This window comes from Cebus imitator, unplaced genomic scaffold (genome assembly GCF_001604975.1).
Source record: "Cebus imitator isolate Cc_AM_T3 unplaced genomic scaffold, Cebus_imitator-1.0 Scaffold13, whole genome shotgun sequence".
In the NCBI taxonomy this organism is placed as follows: Eukaryota; Metazoa; Chordata; class Mammalia; order Primates; family Cebidae; genus Cebus; species Cebus imitator.
This window is the reverse complement of record NW_016107328.1, coordinates 6344577-6351136: the sequence shown is the minus strand read 5'-3', so window position 1 is coordinate 6351136 and position 6560 is coordinate 6344577. Positions and strand designations below refer to the sequence as shown.

Genomic DNA, 6560 nt, shown 5'->3' with positions numbered 1-6560 from the left:
AAAAAAAAAAAAAAGGAAAGAAGGAAAAAAGATGCTTTGTAATAATAACAACAATACTTAACTCTTACTGAGAATGTTCCATATGCCAGGCCCTGAGGCGGAGATTGCAGTGAGCCAAGATCATGCCACTGCACTCTAGCCTGGGCAACAGAGCAAGACTCTAAAAAAAAAAAAAAAAGAAAGTAAGAAAAAAAAGAACACTGAGGTGGTCAGGCGCAGTGGTTCATGCCTGTAACCCCAACATGTTGGGAGGCCAAGGCAAGTGGATCACCTGAGCTCAGGAGTTCAAGACCAGCCTGGCCAATATGGAGAAACCCCGTCTCTACTAAAAATATATAAATTAGCCAGGTGTGGTGGTATGTGCCTGTAATCCCAGCTACTCAGGAGGCTGGGGCAGAAGAATCACTTGAACCCAGGAGGCAGAGGTCGCAGTGAGCCAAGATTGTGCCACTGTACTCCTGCCTGGGCAACAGAGTGAGACTCCATCTCAAAAAGTAAAAATTTAAAAAAAAACAGTGAGGCCTGGCAGAGACAGACAGACTGGCTGCCCACTCACCCGCACGGGTCCCATGTCCATGCTCAGAAAGCTCTCTTCCCTCATTTTTCTACTCTTGACATTTATTCAGCTTGTAAAAAAAGGATCCCTTCCAAAACGCGTCTTCAGTTTTTTAATAAACCCTGCAATTCCTTTAATGATTTCAGATTATCTTAAATATTTATAAAAAATCACTCTCAGCAACACTTCTTTAAGCAAACCTCCTCGTCAACTTTGATTATTTATATATTTATGAACACGATGTTCAAGGAGCAGATGGCAGCTAGTAAGTCCTCAAAAAGGAGGAAAAAAAATCAATGGGACAGAATGTAAGCTCCATGACTCGCCCGTCTACTCTTCTCGACAAGCTCTCGTACGCTTATCTTTCAACTCAGCAGAAGCGCCACACAGAAGTCCACAATCGGTTTAAAACAGCACACTAGGACTTCATAAAGCTTGGAGGCTCCCTCTGTAATCTAGGAATGACCTGCCAGCCAAGGGCTCAATTCCCAAAGGAAACGGAAGCTCTGTCGATGGATGGGGAGACAGATGCTGGGACCAGGGGAGGCACAGAGAGCACCGGCAGCCGAGGGAAGACACAGACATTGCTGAGCACCTGCCAGGTGCACTTCCCATGCAACCTCTGGGTTGATCGTCACAACAACACTTCCAGGTGGCGACTGTTAGTCCTCATTTGAAAGATGAAGAGAAAAACGAAGAGAAAGGAAGTATCTTGGCCAAAGCCACAGAGCTGGTGAGTGGCAGGGCCAGGAGGCGAACCCAGGCTGTCGGGACCCGAAGGCTTCACGGCCTCTAGAAGAAAAGGAGACGGGAAAAAAAATTGCTCTTAACCTCATGCATCCTAGTCTAACAAAGTTGCCTTTCTCTCAGCCTGTGGAGGCCAATCACCCCCCTTTTAAGACTATGAAAGACTTAATTGCCAAAGTTCTACTGAAGCAAAAGGACTTGCTCCATTGGAGAGCCCCGAAAAGGAAAATCTCAGCTGAATGCAGGAAGGAGTCTATGCGAAGTTTATAAGAAGATAGGAAATGAGTGTCACAGGCACATCAAGAGTTGCCTTTACAAGAGAGACAGAAAAACAGGGGTGGGGGGGGTAGCCCTCATCCTGAGAAATGAACGAAAAGCAAGATCACAAGGCATCTGTCTTCAACAGGCCTTTATCAAGTATCCCCTTTAGGGAAGGGGAAAAAAAAAAAAACCCTTCACTCCTCCCACCCCAATTTACTTCTTTCTAGAAGCTCCAATTCAAGCTAAAACAGAGAGATGAATCTGGCCTTTGAATGCCTATACGCTTGCTGAGGAGACTGTGATTATTCTATTGTTGGTGATGATAACAATAATCGTAGGTGGTGATCGCCATTATATGGGGTGTGCAATGGGAACATGGGCCTATGCTAAGGGCTTCACTTACGCTACTGCCGTGAGCAACACGACCCCATAACATATGTGCCCATTTTACAGATGAGAACACCGAGGCTCCAAGAAGGGAAAAAACTTGGTTCCATGCACGCGAGCAGTAAGAAAGAAAACCGAGGTGTGAATTTGGATCTCACTCTCTTACTCAGGCACCCCAGGAGACCGATGGGGTGGGGATTCTTTTGCCTGTTTAGAAATGGAGAAAAGAGGGTTCCAAGAATGTAGTGACCTCTCAAAGTCTGCATAGCCAAGAGACAGTGAAGGTGTAGCTGATAAAATTCAGACTTAAAACACTGCCTTTATAATGCTCACTGGCGGACGACTTCACTGAAGACAGCCAAGTCCCAGACCGCCAAAGCCACATGAATGGTGGTCTCTTCAATTAAAGAGATGGCAGTAATGCTGAGCACGGCTGAAGCCACAACCTCCTGGCACTGGCGTCCCTAGGGCGTCCTTTCTGTGCTTGGATCTCTGGATCCTGATGCAAGAGCTGTCAGGGACCAGGAATCCACATAGGGAAGAACCCCGGGAGAACCATTTCAAGGCCAAGTGCAGGCCAGTGCACTGCCCTTGAGATGGAAAAAGAAGGTACATCCTCAAAGAGCCAAGGAGAACCCATCATGCTTCTGCTCATTCTGTCAAAAGACACATACTGTTTCCTGCATGTGCCAGGCAGCAGGTCATGTGCCAGAGGAAGCACAAAGACCACTCAGGGTCTGCAAGAAGCAACGTGAGCTCTTCAGGTGGTCTCTTCAATTAAAGAGATGGCAGTAATGCTGAGCACGGCTGAAGCCACAGCCTCCTGGCACTGGCGTCCCTAGGGCGTCCTTTCTGTGCTTGGGTCTCTGGACCCAAGAAGCAACGTGAGCTCTTCAGGCCGAAGACTAGGTGAGGACCCTCAATCTGCCCCTTCCTAACTAAAGGTCTGGGGCCAAGTCCTGCACTCTCTAAGTCTCAGGAAAATGACACCCTAGCCCTCCTTTACAGGTAACCCTGGCCACTCCACAGCTCATTCATTCAAAATGAATCTGGGCCGGGCACAGTGGCTCACACCTGTAATCTGAGCACTTTGGGAGGCCAAGGCAGGGAGGATCCCTTGAATCCAGTAGTTTGAGACCAGCCTGAGCAACACAGGGAGACTCCATCTCTACAAAACATTAAAAAACTAGTTTGGCCAGGTGCAGTGGCTCAGGTCTGTAATCCCAGAACTTTGGGAGGCTGAGGTGGGTGGATCATGAGGTCAGGAGTTCGAGACCAGCCTGGCCAACACAGTGAAACCCCATTTCTATTAAAAATACAAAAATTAGCCAGGCATGATGGTACACGCCTATAGTCCCAGCTACTCAGAAGGCTGAGGCAGGAGAATCACTTGAACCTGGGAGGTGGAAGTTGCAGTGAGCCGAGACTGCGCCACTGCACTCCAGCCTAGGTGACAAAGTGAGACTCCATCTCAAAAAAAAATTAGTTGGGCATGGTGGCACACACTTGTGGTCCCAGCTACGTGGGAGGCTGAGGTGGATGGCTTGAGTCTGGGAGGTCAAGGCTGCAGTGAGACATGATCGCGCCACTGCACTACTTCAGCCTCAGCAATATCGTGAGACCCTGTCCTTAAAACACGCAAAATAAATCTGCACATGCTCAAACAGCAGCATGTTGCTGTACAGAGGGGTGTCCTGTTGAAATAAAAATAATAATAGCACTTCATGGGGTTGGGAGTTGGGGGATCCACATAGCTAAGGATCCTAAGAGAGGTACCCAGAAGACTTCAGGAGCTGAGAGAGGCAAAGGGGTGGCTGTCAGAGAGAGCAAAATTAATTGAAAATCTCCCAAAATGAAGGGCAGAAACATAGACCAGCCTTTATCTGAAAGCCATCTCCAAGTCTCCCTGTGCTAGAACCCACTCCAGCCTCCTGCATCACACACGCTACCTTTCCGGGTGCTGTGAGCCCAGCAAGGATCTAGACTGCAAATTCCAACGTGCCTGCCCAGGAAGAAAACTCAGGCCAGCTGACCATTTCTGCCTGCTGACCAAGGTAGCAAAGCCACCTCTTTAGGCTTCCCCCACATTACAGGAACCCCAGGCCTGGGAAACCATCCCAGCCATCAGCCCTGGCTCAGCCAGTCATCAGGCAGTGGCAATCAAAATGATGCCTTCTTTAGATTTTCCCCCAATGCAATCTTCCAAGAATGGGAGAGTCTCAAAGTCAGAGATGAAGCCCTTTTTCACAACGGAGTCAGTATTTTCCCAAGATGGTCTCCTCAGAGAGGGAAGGAGTCCATCCAACCCAGATGGCAAAACGTGGCTCCCTGGGTATCGTGGATGGATGTCACAGGGCAAGGAAGCCAAAATGTGGAAGCACACCGACTCACCTCTCAAAATTCACCGCCCACCCGTTCATCTCACAGTTATCTATGGGATGCCTCCCACGTGCTCCAAGGCACCCTTTCCAGGTGCTGGAGATGCAGAAATTCAAGGTGACTGGCAATGACACTTTCTATCACTGCGCCCCCTCCAGGCCAGGAAATCTACGGTCGTTTTCTCAAGGTTCCACTCAACAGTAGCCCATTTTACAGACGGGAGCCCAAGACTCAGAGCGGGTAAGTGACTTGCCCAAGGTCACACAGCTAGTAAGCGGCAGGGCCAGGCATTAAACATAGGTGCAAAGTGCACGTGACACTCCCCTGCAGCGCCAGTTTCCCACTCTCTCCCTCTGCACTCCTCCACCTCCTGCAGCCGGGTGGGTAGCGAAGACACACCCCGGGGAGCTCCAGCATGGGCAGCCCTCGGTTCCTCCTTCCTTCCAACCCGGACACAGGACACACGTTGCAAAGGACACACAGGTTTCTCCCACCCCAGTGTTTGTGTCCACAGCCCCAAAAAAGCTCTGCCGGCTGCAAGGGCACCCACCCGTTAACACTGAACTTCCATTTAAAAAGAAAGATGGTGAAGAGATAAAAGGCGAAGAGGAAGTGCTCTTTAAACACAGGAGGGTGGCTGCCCCAGGAGGAAGTCCTGAGGCCAACGGAGATTTTGTTCACCCCCTCTAGTTCCTCAAATCGAAGGCGACTGGCCTTCCCAGCCCCTGAAGGGAGGTGGCCGGGGGCCTGCGCCCTTCCCCGGGTCAGTACCCGCGCCGACACCTGGCTCGCAGGAAGGGTCTGCCCAGGACCCGCCACCCCGACCCGAGCGCCCCCTGCCTCGAGGCGCACGACGCGCCGCTCCGCAGCTGGGTGGACCCGGGCGGCGGCCCCGCGGCGCGCTCCACTCGGTCCGCCCGCCGCCCCCCGCCCGCTCGAGGCGCCTCCCCCAGGACCCCCGCGCCCGCCGGCCCGGACGCCCCCACCCCGGCGGCACCCCGTGTCTACCCGCCGCGGCGCCCGGCCCGGCGGCCCGGATGGCACCCCCGCCTCTCCCCGCACCCATCACGCGCGCGCCCCGCACCCCGCGCCCTATCCGGGGACAAATCGGCTCCAGGGGAGCGAGCACGGACCGGCCGGGCGGCAGCGCCTTTGGAGCCCCGGCACGTACCTGGCGGCCCCGGCGGGCGGGCGAGGGAAGCGCGGCGCGGGAGCGCGGGAGCGCAGGAGTCTCGGAGCCTCGGAGCCTCCGGTGCCGCCGCCGCCGCCGCCGTTTCCGGGTTGGCGGGGCTCACGTCACCGCCACAGGTTTGCGAGCGGCCCCCGCCGCGGCGGCAGCAGCAGCAGCAGCAACGGCCCGGGCGAGTGCCAGGCAAGAAATAACTATAAAAGGAAGAGGCGCGGCGAGGAGGAAGAGGAAGCGCTGTTTACCTTCGAGAAGCCGAGCCGCCGGCGCTCGCACAAAAGGAGGACGCTCGCCTCGCGACGCGCCTCCCCCCGCGCCCCGTCCCCGCCGCATCGCGGGGCCCCGGCGTCAGCGCGCGCCGTGCCCCAGGACCGCCCCACGCCAGCCCCCACCCCAGAACCCCGCGCCCGCCTGGCCCGTACCCTCCCGAGCCGGGGCGCCGTGGGCCCGGGACAGTGGTGACCTTGGGCAAGTCACCGCGGGGCGCGCTGCGGCTGGGGGCCGTCGCCCTCATTGTGCCAGGAGGAAACCCGGCCTGGGGAGGCACGGGGTGGCCCCCAAGGTCACGGCCTGTCAGGCAGGGCTCCGCTCGAGCCCCGGTCCCCAGACCTGTGGGCCGGCCAGGTTCCCGTCCCTGGGTGGCTTTCCCCTCACCTGGACTTCAGGAATGGTGACAGTCCCTGCCCGGCTCAGCTCGCAGCGGGGTCAGTCGGAGGATGTGCGGTCCACGCACCCGTTCAGCCCTCCCTCGGATACTCACTGGGCCTACTAAGTGCCCGGGCCGTTGTGGGCCCTGGAGCTGCAGCTGCGAACCCAGACAAAATCCCTGCCTGCAAGTGGCAGCGGGCCCAGGCCGTAAATACCTGATGGGTCTGATGGTGCTAAGCGCTGCGCCAGAGGAAAATAAAGCAGGGTGAGGGGACAGTGCGGACTGTCGGTGCTACCCTAAGTGGCTCTCCAAGGACTTTGAATTTAATACAGACATTTCCACATATATAAAAAGCTCCTCGCCGTAGGTCCAGTTTCAGGTATTCTGGGAGACCT

General features: G+C 54.8%; 1 protein-coding gene across 11 annotated transcripts in view; it reads right to left on the bottom strand.

The window, feature by feature from the left end:
- Nucleotides 1–5847, bottom strand: part of CYRIB (CYFIP related Rac1 interactor B) — a 173520-nt gene extending 167673 nt beyond the window's left edge. For 3 of the 11 annotated variants that reach the window (XM_037728541.1, XM_017499332.2, XM_037728555.1), the window contains exon 1: nt 5762–5847. The gene's annotated coding sequence lies outside the window, so the exon portion shown is untranslated. Of the gene's footprint in view, nt 1–5501 lie in introns of all 11 variants that reach the window. The other 8 variants (XM_037728532.1, XM_017499274.2, XM_017499222.2 and 5 more) reach the window with 5 other exon arrangements.
- Nucleotides 5848–6560: the final 713 nt, after the last annotated feature.